We start from the raw sequence: 13,749 nt of genomic DNA on the forward strand, positions 1-13,749 counted from the left end.
CAGACATCCTTTGTATATAGAGTTTGTAGCTGGAACTGAAAAGGCCTTTCATTCCACAGATGGAGTTTCGTTATTCAAATAGATGACATCAGATGTATTCTTTGCACAGTGCGCTGCTGTAGAATCAAATGCAGATTAGTTGATCTTTGTTTGCTTTATATGACGTTCTATTTCACCCAAGTATTTAAGTACAAGTAAACTGGAGCAAACGGATGTTATCTCACAAGTTCTTGCTGTCATTGCAAAAAAAAAAAATCCTCCAAATTAACATTGATTCCATAGTTTAATAAGAAGAAATCTTCATGGTTATTTTCTTCTATCACGGATTACACATGTTAAATCCACATGATTTTGCCCTCGTTTCTTTGAAACCACTTGTCTGGTATATGGAGAGATCATAAACCTTTCACTTTCAATCCACTGTGCAGACTGAATTTAAGTCTTGATAATTTGCGAGTATTAAAGGCGATGCATTTTGAACTTGGTTTAATATTCCTAGCTTTTGAAACTATCAATTATATCTGTTGGATCTCTGACCATAATTTAATTTGAAAAGGGTCCAAATTCCAAAATCCACTTGTAGGTTCCAGATATTTCCTGTTGAGCCATGGTCATTTCGGTCAAAACATGTCAATCTGAAAAAATTAAATAATTTAAATCAACAGATATGAAACCATCCATCAAGAATACCATGAAATGCAGGAGTATATGCAATTACAATTTTGCACTTTTAATCTGCACCGGTAATTCAAACTCTCGAAAAGAATTTGCCAGCGAGTTTATTTATGGAAAAAAATTAACTGTTTTTTAACTAAGAAAATTTTAGTTAAAGGAAAAATGACTTGAAAATTTTTAAAATCTTTTCGTATTTGAAATACATTAGTAAAACATTTCACCCACCCATTTCATTTATTCTTTTAAAAAAGACGATTCTAATTATTTTTTTTCTAGCGATACGCCTATTCATTTCGAGAAAATAAATGGAGCATCCAGTTTATTAATTATTCTTCAAGCAGAATTATTGATTATACTTTATATCATAAGGTTTATATGAAAACGAATTTTAGTTAGAATGCTCTTCTAATAAAAAGCCATATTATGCATCGAGATAAAATATGAAATTTCATTTAAAAACAAATCAATTTTAATTTTGTAAGGCTGCAATTTTAATTTTATAAAATTTCTTAAATAGATGCTTAAACAAGAATTTAATGATCTTAAACATCTACTGTTACAACAAATGAAGAATCTGAAAGAAAATTAATATATTTTTCTTAATAGCAATACGTTTGGTCATACTAGAAAGAAAGTTTCACTTTGGCCCATACAGAAACAATACAAAATTACCTACAAATATTTTTACCTTTTCATAGGTGCTGGAACCGGTTATTTGAAAGGGTTCCTGGCCAAGAAATATTTTTCTAGCGATGATGACATGCAGATGACCATTCCAAGCAGACTCCCCTTTCAGGCGAGTAATTACTTGGAAACACAACTATCGAAATTTGGCTCATGGATTACACGCATTTAATATTCAAATTCTTGTAGTTCTTATACTAGGAGGAATCAATTTTGATAAATGCTTTCAAATAATTATATTTCGCATTTTTTTTCCCACCAGAAACTTGCTTTCTTGATGAACAAATTAAAATAACTTCCAAATGCCATATCGTTTTGTCAGTTTCATTAATAAAATTCGAGTACTTACTGTGCCTTTGGATACATAGACGTATCTTAAGCGAATACTTCCTCGCATCCAGCAAAATTGATATAGATGACATGTGTATGGAACTGAGAAAATACGGTGTTTGGCATCATATCTTTATCACGCAAATTAGTATCTATTAAGCGTCAAAAGTTATCCAGCCTATGAATAAATGATGCAATAAAATGAATACATTTTTATAGTTCCTTTTACCATTGCATAAAATCAAACGATTTTATTTAATCTTCATTTCGATATAACAATTATCATAAATAGCATAACTTACCGATATTACTTTGTGTGAAACAAATTTTTTTTTGGCCATCTGGACAGCTACTATCCGTGCTTTTTGCCAAAAGCTGTAAAGGCAGTCCCTCCCTCTTCTTATGGTGAATGACGTTGTGCAATTGTTCCCATTAAACGGCTAATCTGCTTCTTTAATGATTTCTGTGACTTTCCATTTCACTCAAATGATTAAAAAATGTAATGAATCTAACAGAAACTATGTGGTTTAGTGAAACAGTTTAAATTCAAGATCTAATGTTCCAATCATTTTTACACATTGAAGATGCCAACTTAACATTCATTCAATCGGCACATTTGTAGAAAAAGGCACAAGAAAACAATCACCATGGTTCTTGTCTCTGTCATTAGCCTTTACCATGTAAAACCCATATAATTCTGGCACTCACGTCGTTTAGAAGCCACATGCATGGAATATCCAGAGACTATTAATGTTTCTTCCTCATTCTATCTAAGCGTCCATCAAGCGTGTATATTTTAATTCATCTTAGAAAGTTTCAAATAGTTAAAAATAGTTCAGCGGCAACTCATTGCTAGCGATTACCGTTTTTATATAGATATTATTCTAGTACAAGATACTTTTGTAGGATAATCTGCGCTGAAGCTCAAGGTTCAAAACATAACTGTAATTCAATTCAGAAAGTAAAGATTACCGTTTTTAAATTTTTGAAGGTGAATTGCAGAAAAGTGATCAAATTGTGCTTTTTTTGTTTACAACAAGCAACGTTGCTTTCAAACTACGTCTTTGTCTTAAAACATTTCATATTTTTAAAAATTTTATGAAAATGATTTTTTTTACATGTTTAAGTTCAAAGAGGTTCAATACCAAATTTGTATAAATAAAATTAGAATAGCTACATTTAAAAATGTTTATTTTTTATCTCTAAAGCTCGATTACCCAAGTTTTCCTATCGATGCTCCAGCCAATTACTTATTTTCATTGAAAGTTAGTGAAATTCTCCCCGCATTCGATATATGAGGTTATTCAAACTTCCTTTCTGTTGCGATATGGAGCGAACTAAATTGTTTCTAAATTCTGGGAGGAGAGAAGTTCAAATAAGCCGAGCTACTCTATTCAGAAGAAATGACATGCCTTCAACATCAGAAATAGCTTATCAGTTTACGGTTGATCGACAATGCAAGCCTCAATCAAAACTTTTTTTCATGGGATGTGAAATTGTTATATCAATTAGAAGAATAATGAATATATAGAATATTAAATAGCCGAGGCCCACAAGATTACTTTCATATTAGATAGGGATTTTAATTCCAAGACGGAGAAAGAAGGGTGGTTAAAAGAGCGAAATGTTTCATAATTGAACATTATGGAAAAGGAGCAATTATTGTTCTATATTGCAAGAACTGCGCGTTTAAATTTAAAATACAATTAAAATAAACTTACTTGAAAGTATAGAAATTTTGAAATTAACCTAAGCTTCATTCCAGTTAAAAGTCCTCTTAAGCCCTTCCAAATGAGAATAAGTATTATTCGAAGAAATTTTCTAGAAAATCTGTAACGTCCATGAAATAAATATTTTCATTTTAATAGTATTTGAAATTTTATGGGGAAAAGAGCGAATTTTTTTAGGACTCCTATCAAATTTAACGAAATATGAATTTAATTTATTTCTGCTCCTCAGAATGTAAGCATTAAAATGCTATGTGTCGATACTACTCAACCATTAAAAATTTACTACATTTATTGGCTACAATCTTTATGAATTGCATTTGTTGTCTTGAGCTGAGAGTTCTCATTATGAGAGATTTTCGGAAATAATGTCACGAAGCAAATTTCATTAGTTCACTCGATTTATCTGTTAATTGATTGTTCAATCTTTCTTCTGACGGGAGAATATTCCAAGGCAGAGTGGGAACTCGGCATTATTAATCAGTCATATACCCATAAAAAAATCCATAACTGCTGGATTGGTGGAATTCAAATTCAAAATGTTTTTGTTTTAATTATTAACAAAGGCCTTCAGAAATGAACTGGATTTAACATTTAAGAATTGACTAAGCATTCTGTTAAGCTTCATTTCGCATTACTTTTCTACTTCGAATTGTCTTGCGTTCTATCGAAATATTGTTCGTAATGTCAAACTAAGCTACGCTGAAATAGATGAAGTAGCTTATTCTTATGAAATACACAATATCGGCACCATTTTTCCATTTAACATTTTCTATTTTCACAATTCTGACACACACATTTCATACACTGCGCCAAAACTTCAAAATCACAATTTACACACGCAATACCCATGCCGCTTCCAATACCACCCTCGACATTACAATCCACACTCACACACATTACCCACGCCGCTTCCAACACCACCCTCGACATTACAATCCACACTCACACACATTACCCACGCCGCTTCCAACACCACCCTCGACATTACAATCCACACTCACACACATTACCCACGCCGCTTCCAACACCACCCTCGACATTACAATCCACACTCACACACATTACCCACGCCGCTTCCAACACCACCCTCGACATTACAATCCACACTCACACACATTACCCACGCCGCTTCCAACACCACCCTCGACATTACAATCCACACTCACACACATTACCCACGCCGCTTCCAACACCACCCTCGACATTACAATCCACACTCACACACATTACCCACGCCGCTTCCAACACCACCCTCGACATTACAATCCACACTCACACACATTACCCACGCCGCTTCCAACACCACCCTCGACATTACAATCCACACTCACACACATTACCCACGCCGCTTCCAACTCCACCCTCGACATTACAATCCACACTCACACACATTACCCACGCCGCTTCCAACTCCACCCTCGACATTACAATCCACAGTCACACGCATTACCCACGCCGCTTCCAACACCACCCTCGACATTACAATCCACAGTCACACACATTACCCACGCCGCTTCCAACTCCACCCTCGACATTACAATCCACAGTCACACACATTACCCACGCCGCTTCCAACTCCACCCTCGACATTACAATCCACAGTCACACACATTACCCACGCCGCTTCCAACTCCACCCTCGACATTACAATCCACAGTCACACACATTACCCACGCCGCTTCCAACACCACCCTCGAAATTACACAACCCGCTTCTAGCACCACCCTCGAAATAGATTGCAATCCCACACACATCTATGCCGTCACCCCCCCCCCCGTGTTCCGAAACCAGAATTCGCAAGCTACTCCACCGCTCCATGATTCTCTCAAAGCAACACCTACTGCTAACACCAGCCTCAGGCCACAATTCCCATACTCTCACACACGCCATTACTCATGCCGATAACTCCATAAATTTCCGCTTCTCAATTTTACATACATCATCCGAATAAGGACGAGTGAATCATTTCTGTTTTACAACACAATAGATGGCGAAATGACTTGCCACGCTTTCATATTTCCCATTGACCCTTTCCACATTCGATTATGTTGTATTCATTGCTTTCTCCATTCACTGCATAATTCGCCATTGCAAAGATTAGGCTTCAGACACAATATACTCCAATAAAGTGCATTAATTCTCTTCCTCACAATATATCTGTGCGTAACATGAGACGTGAAAAATGTGCAGCACTAGGCAATTTTCTCATTCGCATTATGCATTTCAAAATGAGAACAAAACGAACGACAATACTCCTCATTGCGTCAAGGAGATCAAATATTTTGCATTGAAATGAACACGAAAACAGAATTTAAAAAATACCGAACCCAGGGTTTCTTTATGATGGTTTTGATGAGCTACATATTTACTAAAGCAGGGAAATCTATACTTATATAAAGCTCAATGTGTGTGTGCGTGTTGGCGCTCTACAGGCCAGACCGTTTGACCTACAACTACCAAATTTGGTACATGTATACCTTGGTGTATGCACCTGAAGTCCCGTTTTTGAATTTTTAATTAGAATTTTAATTATTAATTAAAAACTTGCTTTCCCGCCAAAAAAAATTCTCATTTTCCCCACCTCCAAATGAGTAAGGCTTAAGTTTTCCCATGCTAATGAGGCTAGGCTAAAGATTTTTCGACCGATTATTTCAAACGATTCATTTTATTTTCTTAATGTTTGATGCATTTAAAATTAAGCACTGTTAATTAATTTGCTCATGATGAATCTGAGAACATTTTGTTGACAAATTCTTGAGATATTACATAAATTAAGAAAGGTATTTTTTTAGTGTCCATTAAATTTTAAACCCTCAGTGACTGTTTTTAGTAATCATATTATAAAAAAAATGCTTCGTTTCAGTAAAAAATATTGTTATATTAATTGCCAATTAATCCTTTCCAGTTTAATTTAAGGCATAAATTCTAGAGGAGCTAACAGAAAATTAGAGAGATATATATTACATTATGACTGAAGGCCTTTATAATATTACGAGTGAATTATATGACTATCAAAATTTGAAGTTTTAAAATATTTTGATGAAGAAGCTATTAAAGTAGGAATTGGATAAAATATTTAATTATTAAATTTTAACGAACATTAAGATTGGCGAACCGGCTGACCGCCAAAGGTGGCTAGTAGTAAATAAAACAGGATTCGTCATATGCAAATGAGTATTAACTTTCGAAATTCCATAAAAATATTTCCTATACTCTATACGGCTTTCCCAGACAATTTATGAATTTTAATATTGGATTTCTCTCAATACCAGCTTGTCCAAATCTGATCTCCATCAATTCCCGATTATGTCTCTGAACTCAGAAAAATTCGGCTCATTGCAATCAAATTACATTATGAATAAATCAAATTTTAATTAAAATGCTGTTTGCTTTGGATAATACACGAATGGTTCGACACTTAAATTTAAAAGCACGTATTTGGATGCACGAATCTGACGTAAAGCATGGAGCACTATTAACATTTTCCTTGGAATTGCTTTAAAATTACACTTTAAAACATACAAACAGAAATTTCAGATATTAGTGGCACTTAAATGACAAGACAAAGTATTTTTTAAAATTTCAGCTAATAACATTGAATTTTAACGTTTATTTAACAAAGTAATTTTCAGGCGGAAAACGATAAAAATACACCCTCTGAAATGTTAAAACATCTCATTTCAAGTAATAGCATGTCCGAGAATTCATGATTTGATTGAATAAAGACAATTCCAACGAAATGAAAGCGGACAATATTAACCAAATAGCTCTTAGTATATAAATATTCAAAAATATCAAATATGTTGATGCAATTTAGATTTTTTCCATTAATATAAACTTACATGAATGATATCAAAATAAAAAGGGGAGACCTACACTACTAATAAAAAGGAATTTCATTTTAATGTGAAACAGTAGTGTGCCATTGAAGAAAATTTAAAGAGAAAGAATTAGTTCGAACAGAGAGAGAATGTTGAAGGTAACGATCGGCAATATCAGGCACTACGGATTCGAAATTAACGAAAAGCACTTCATTCATCCTCAATAACACCTACTACAAAGTAATGCTATTTGACATCCTATGAAATGTTAGGGAAATCAGAATTTCAATAGAACAGAATTGGAAAATGGCCTTATCACTCAGAAATTTATCATTTCAAAAAAAAAAAAAAATCGGTTAAAGTATTTTTTCCAATTTGCTTTTATATTTTTACCATTCAGAAGAAAAGTTTCATTTACAACACGCATATTTTTACCTTGAATTTTCGAAATGTTCTTAAGCATTTAACACTAAATCATTTCTCTAAACATAGGAAATTTGAAATTTTTCAGTTCTATAGTGCAGGAAATTGTTTTAATGCTTGGAGTTTTAAAATATGTACCAACATTTTATTCCTTTTCTTACAAAACAATTAATCTTGGATTCAATTAAATTCTGCTTTGGACCTAACATCAAGTATCAACTATGAAATTAAATTTTAAGCGCAACAACATCAAAATTCCCCTTTCGATTAAATATTAATTTACTTTGACAACAAATTTATCCAGATGAAAAATTTAATTTTTACTGCTCAATCCGCGATTTACCATATCACAATGCATAAGCAAAAGTTGGAATAACAGCATATAATCAGCAAACCTAGATCACGTTTGAATATTAGGTAGAAACTACAGGAATTATTAATTAGAAATATACCGAAATGAAACTAAACCGGGATTTAAATGAAAGCATTTTATGAAGAATCCATATTTAGAGAGCGTTTGATATCCGAATAAGAAAAAAATAGCGAAAATTACTGGCATAAAAATGAACAACATTTTCTGTGATTTTGGAAAATTCCCTTTAATGATTTTAATAATTATTGTATCAGAAAATATTTAATTTTCGTTTTTAACTTCTGGGAATTTTAATTATTGCCAGGTTACTCTTGCTTTGCGGTTCATTCATTTTTGAAAGAATTCGATTGCTCCGTATTCAAACTGCCTTTCGTGTTCTTTTAAAATTATCTTGATTGGAATTAAATTTGCTCGATTTGTAAATTCTTGGAAGGCAACAAAATCTGAATCTAGTATTTTGAAAGAATAGGGAAGAAACATTGATACTTTCTGAATATTCGATGCATGTAATCTCTAAGCGGGTAAGATGCCACAATTATATAGACATACCTGGTTAGTCTAATGCGATAGAATGGGAAATCCAAGAGAAAATATCTTCCTCTTCCATCTAAAAATGGCTTGGTTCAGTGTGGTGCGATTCAGATGGGGATCTTTTCCGAAACCAGCTTGGATCCAGTATTGTATTTTCAAAAAGAAATCGAAAGGACGACACTTGGCAGCGACGATAACTTCGATATATGAAATCCATCACATCAGGAGAGTTGGGTATAAAGATGAAGGTGTCGCTTCTACTTCACACTTAATCTTTGCGGAATGATGAGCTATAAGAGAAAATGCAATTTATAATATTTACGCAAATTATAAACAAACTGCAGAAAATTTTTTCTATTTTTTTTCGAATTGGAACATATTTTATATTGATTCATATCGAAAATTCGTTTTCGCTTTACGGTCATTTCGCATTACGAATAAAATTTTGGAATGAACTAAACTTGAGAAAGTGCAATTTCACTGTCTCTTATCTAGGCCACCGAACCACTATTTATAATAGTAAACATTCCTCCTCGAGTTGCTTTATTTAGCTTTACAATAACATAGGAAATGTGACAGAATGAATGAATAATTTTTCATTGCACAAGGGCTAGAGCTGACCAAGCTGCACCAAATGAGAATGCAACGTGCATGTTAAAGACGCAATAGAATATTAAAATATATGAACATCCCACTGCATGGCAGAAAACGTGATCTTGCCCTAACATAACGATGTTACAGTCCTGTGCGTTTAATAACATTTTACGTAAGATGAAGGAAATATAACTTTCATTGGCATTACTACATATATTTTCGCATATGTACATTTAAAGAGTTTCTTCTTAGCACCTTTGAAAGCGTTACTAGTTTTACAGGGTTTTTCTGTGGCACCACAGTGAGCTGTTTTATGCCACAAATGTTACTTGTTGTAAATAATATTTCAAAGTAAGCTGTGGTAATAATATAATTTTATTGCACAAGATTCATCGGTCACGCCTACGGCTCTGAATGCGTTTACAAAATGTTATAGTAATAGAATTGAAGAAATAGAAATCTCAATTTCAAGTGTTTTTTTTAAAGAAAACTACGACACGAAACGGTTTTGCATGATGTGCTATCAAAAAAATAAAACTATAGAATGCAAATGCAAAAAATTAAGGGTTTATATTTTAAACATAAACAAAACTTTGATATGTTTTATATAGCATTACTTTTTTTCACAGCTTTGTATTTACGATGGTAAACGGTAAAAATTTATAAAGATTCATATTCTTTCAAATCTTGTATTTCAGAAAACCTCTTCGAGCCAGTCTTAGCATCGCAGCCAAGTCGAGGATCTGTCACCTCTAATCCCATGTCATACAACGTATTAATTTAGTGCTATTAGAAGCATGGACTGTTAAAATTTACATCCTACATTATGCTGCTCATTAGAAATTTTCCAGTAAGCTTTCCATAAATTGTGAGGATTGATGACGCTCATTATGCATTGAATGTAAAGCTCTTCGTGCAGACATTTGGACCTGAAATGATTAAATTTGGCTAATAGTAACTTACCGAGGCGTGGCATTTACAAAAAGATTCATTCTCCCCCCCCCCATATTTTAGATTTTTAACTAAAATTTAAATTTATTCCCATATTTATTTCTACTAATAAAAAAATGTTTCTTCAGCCATTCTGGAACAAATAACAAACATATTTTTATACGAAATCAAAATTTCTTTTTCAATGATACTCTATTTTTTCAGCGTGTTTCATTTTTTCAAGTTTTTTTTAGTTTTAAGAAATAGTAACAACGCTTCTTTTCTGTATACTAATTCAGCTTACTAATGATTTTCATCTTTATTAGTAGTATAAATACAGATAATTGTCATCTAAATTATTTTGAATTAAGGAATACATTGCTTTGCTCATTTTATATCAGTTTGATACTAAGCTGCCACAAACAAATTCATTTGAATGCTGGTGGATATCAAATCCTTGATACAAGAACCTAACATTATTTCTCATTTTATCTTGCGAAAGACATGCACAAGTTTTTAATTTGCTCAAAAACAGATAGACTTGAAATGCGAAATAGACTTGAAATGCGAAATAGACTTGAAATGCGAAATAGACTTGAAATGCGAAATAGACTTGAAATGCGAAATAGACTTGAAATGCGAAATAGACTTGAAATGCGAAATAGACTTGAAATGCGAAATAGACTTGAAATGCGAAATAGACTTGAAATGCGAAATAGACTTGAAATGCGAAATAGACTTGAAATGCGAAATAGACTTGAAATGCGAAATAGACTTGAAATGCGAAATAGACTTGAAATGCGAAATAGACTTGAAATGCGAAATAGACTTGAAATGCGAAATAGACTTGAAATGCGAAATAGACTTGAAATGCGAAATAGACTTGAAATGCGAAATAGACTTGAAATGCGAAATAGACTTGAAATGCGAAATAGACTTGAAATGCGAAATAGACTTGAAATGCGAAATAGACTTGAAATGCGAAATAGACTTGAAATGCGAAATAGACTTGAAATGCGAAATAGACTTGAAATGCGAAATAGACTTGAAATGCGAAATAGACTTGAAATGCGAAATAGACTTGAAATGCGAAATAGACTTGAAATGCGAAATAGACTTGAAATGCGAAATAGACTTGAAATGCGAAATAGACTTGAAATGCGAAATAGACTTGAAATGCGAAATAGACTTGAAATGCGAAATAGACTTGAAATGCGAAATAGACTTGAAATGCGAAATAGACTTGAAATGCGAAATAGACTTGAAATGCGAAATAGACTTGAATTCAGGGGAATTTTACAGTCCACTTTTTTTTACACTTATATTGAACGAGAGGCAATAATGTGCCAAAGCAAAGTAATTTCGAATAGAAGTGAAACTACAACTATCTGCAACATTATAGATTTTTTTAACTTTGAAAAGAATACGAATTATTCACTAAAAAGTTAAATAAACAAGTAAAACTACTTGGACAATGGTGAAATGATGAACTGGATTATTCTCATTTTTTGTATCTAAATCATATTCAAAGTCATGAAAATAAATTATTTCTTTAATAGAAATTAGTTATTTGAAAGTATTCGTGAACTTCAATAACAGTTATACACAAAACTAGCTTGAATGATTTTTTTATTTACTTTCCATTCAGATTTCTTCCGTTTTATGAAAACTAAGAACTCTGTCAAGTTTGGTGCTTTTTCAAATCTGATATTTTTTTATAAAAAGAAAGTTCTAAAATTTTCTATTATATGAATTTTTTGTACACTTATTTATAAGATGAATCTCGAACATTCTTCGTTTTTGATAGAATTTTGAATTAAATATTCCCAAGAAAAACTGAAACGCTTGACTTTATCCTAGTAGAATAGTATTGTCGAATTTTTAGTTGAATTTCCCGAATCCAGAAACTAATTCAACAAAAATTTAAACTATGTAATATTATTACACTTCATAGTAATTAAATTCCATAAAGTTAATGAACAACTTTCACATTTTAAATTGATTCATTTCAATTTAGTAAATGACAGCAGTCATGGTATACTCATTAATTATATAAATTGTGATACACATTCAAAATAATGCAATAAACCTGTTCAGAAAAAAGAAATTTATTGAGAATGGATATTTCAGTCGAAAAAGTGTTCGAATCTTCAGTAAATAAAATACTCGTATTTCTTTATTATATTCATGTGAACTCGGGAAAAAAAACACAGCTTACCCATTATCATCTAGTCCAGCATCTATAGTGAACAGGTTTTAAAAATGGTACCTGCTAGTACTGAAGACTTCGGGATATTTAAAACATTCAGTAGTACCATAGACATTAATAAATTGCATTATCTTTCGAGTTCGAATATATACAGACATTTTCTATAATTTACAAAATCAGTCTTCAACCTTATACAAGGAACAACAAAATGAGAAGTAGCAAATCTTCAGAATATTTATCGGTTTTTGAGAGTCTTGAAATGTCTCATCAATCCTTCTCTTCTTCCAAAGATAAATGCAAGGTGGCTACTCAACAAGCCGATATTAAAAAAGGGCTACAAAAATAATTATCCAAATTTGAACCCTAAAGAGGCAAACGCAGTAAATATAAATATTTTTAAATAGGCAAGAATAATTTCGATATATTTGAAAAGAAATCTTTCGGATTTTGTAGAAAATGAGGGCAAAGTGAAACAAAGGTAGCCTGTAAAATGGCTAGCAATCACAGGTGATCATTCCATGTGCTATAAGCGGATTTTCACTTAAGGAACATCAAAAAGTGAGGACTCAGTAGCATAGGCGTCAATGAAGGTACACCATGATACTGTTTGGCTCCGAATCCTAACTAATATTTTCTGACATGTTCCGGAAAAACTTTATTAAATACTTCAAAGAGCTGGTTATGTAGTCTTCGTCCTAGCTGGATTTTGTTACTCGTCTTCTTTCTTCCGTTTCCCGAATGGATCATACAAAAGTGATGTAATTAATACTAAGCCACACAATATTTCCAACAAAAAAGTAGGAAGCCGAAGACCGCCAATATTTGATCGAAAATATAAGAAATGTAAGAATACAGAACTGACGATACATTATTTTAACTTTTCTGTTCCGTAATTTAATTATATGAAGTACTATTTTAATGCAACACGAGACTTATTTTAGGACTGATTTTATAAATTTGGTCTTATAATGAGGATGACGTTCCTGCCTGGAAGTTTCTCTGGAAGTTATTGATTGCGTGATTTTAATAAAAAAAATAATTACAACATTTTATTATGAGTAATCGTGTAAATATAAATGTTTAAATATTTTATTTCAAATCTGCTATTCATGTGCTGATTGCAGAATGTCTATTTGTGTACAGGAATTTCGAATAGTTCAACTATCCCAAATGGATTCTTATAAATATTGAAGGGTATATAATATAATAATTAATATTAATAAATATATAATAATTATATAATAATTAATAATAATATAATAATTATAATTAATATAATAATATAATAATTACGCACACTCCCGCCTCAGTGATTATTATAAACAAAAAAGAAAAAAAAAATGTGTTAAAAATATATTCTATCTCGCGGAAAAAGTGTTTTATTCTGAGAATTTACATTTATTGCATTTATTTGAAAATTTCGATACACCAGAAAAATAATGACTCTTA

The 13,749-nt window shown here is 32.2% G+C and overlaps 1 long non-coding RNA gene across 1 annotated transcript; it reads right to left on the reverse strand.

Moving 5' to 3' along the window:
* Window positions 1–256: 256 nt before the first annotated feature.
* Window positions 257–12,591, reverse strand: LOC129960995 (uncharacterized). Its single transcript, XR_008783740.1, has 3 exons — window positions 12,310–12,591; window positions 8,586–8,857; window positions 257–635 (listed from the first exon to the last, which is right to left on the reverse strand). It is a non-coding gene; the product is annotated as an uncharacterized LOC129960995 (long non-coding RNA).
* Window positions 12,592–13,749: the final 1,158 nt, after the last annotated feature.

The sequence above is a fragment of the Argiope bruennichi genome, chromosome X2 (assembly GCF_947563725.1).
Source record: "Argiope bruennichi chromosome X2, qqArgBrue1.1, whole genome shotgun sequence".
Classification (NCBI taxonomy): Eukaryota; Metazoa; Arthropoda; class Arachnida; order Araneae; family Araneidae; genus Argiope; species Argiope bruennichi.